Source organism: Wasmannia auropunctata, unplaced genomic scaffold (assembly GCF_000956235.1).
Source record: "Wasmannia auropunctata unplaced genomic scaffold, wasmannia.A_1.0 LD315386.1, whole genome shotgun sequence".
In the NCBI taxonomy this organism is placed as follows: Eukaryota; Metazoa; Arthropoda; class Insecta; order Hymenoptera; family Formicidae; genus Wasmannia; species Wasmannia auropunctata.
This window is the reverse complement of record NW_012047504.1, coordinates 1-1,185: the sequence shown is the minus strand read 5'-3', so window position 1 is coordinate 1,185 and position 1,185 is coordinate 1. Positions and strand designations below refer to the sequence as shown.

Genomic DNA, 1,185 nt, shown 5'->3' with positions numbered 1-1,185 from the left:
AATTAGTGTCATTAGTTGACACCCCTGAAATGTAAAACTTCCCAAAATGTTATCCTTAAAACTGCATTTTTTGAGGAGTTATGGAAGGGCAAAGTAAAATTTAAAAAATGCAGATTTTTCTTGAAAATAGCTAGATTTTAATGAAAAAAAATATATGCTTTAAACATCATTTTGGTAAGTTTAAAAAATTTTTTTATAATTTTTACAATGAAAAACATCGATAAAAAAATTTGTTTAATTTTTTATAATTTTTTTAAATAACGTTTTTAGTACTTCATTTTTACAAAAACATTTTTAAATTTATTACTATAAAATTACATATTTTTTTAAATTGATCAGAGTGGTGGAACATGGCTAAAAATAACAATTACATTATTAATTTTTAAGATATTTATACACAACTAATCTCGTCATCACCATTTCTATTTAGATTGTGTAACTTAACATTTATGTATTTTATAAAAAATACTTTTTATGTATTATATTATTTCTTAATGAATCTGGAAAATTTTTAATAAATCCCAGTCTCTAGTCTAGTGAAGATTTAAAAGACAAAGTTAAATCTTATGTCAAATTACGATAAATATTAATTAAATATGGCAATCAAAACAATATCCTAAAAATTTTTTTGCCTTCTTTTTTAAATTGAATATACGGCAAATATTTTTTGACGCACTAAATTTATGCAAGATATTTATGACAAATGATTCTTTGCGACAGGAAAACCTCATGATTAATGGACCAGTCTCTTGCAATCTATTTTCTCCAATTGCATCAAAGGTCGCAGCTGTTCCGTGAATATCCTTATGTTCTCTGCTATGACGTCCTGCCCGCTGAAAGCCAACACACTAACAATTAATAAGCTCCACCAAGTAGCTCTGTGATATCATCTTCGCCCTCTGGCATCTTACCCTGATTCACCTTGAAAATCTTCGACACGATGATATTCATTCGGGCTTTGTGAAACATGTAGTTGCGAGTAACATACTCAAAGTCCAGCTTGCAGTCTAGCTCGGTGAGAAACTCCACTTGCTAGTGACGATGTCGATGCTGCTGCAAACAATTGTAGGTGATTTATCACCTAATTCAAGCAAGGCAGATGTATCGTAACTGCTATAGCATATATTTATTACTTTTTCAAGAATATCATTGTTATCTTTATGAAATATTAAAATATAGTTTAGA

At 28.5% G+C, this 1,185-nt stretch overlaps 1 pseudogene; it reads right to left on the bottom strand.

The window, feature by feature from the left end:
* Positions 1–733: 733 nt before the first annotated feature.
* On the bottom strand, positions 734–1,113 carry LOC105460803 (annotated as a pseudogene).
* Positions 1,114–1,185: the final 72 nt, after the last annotated feature.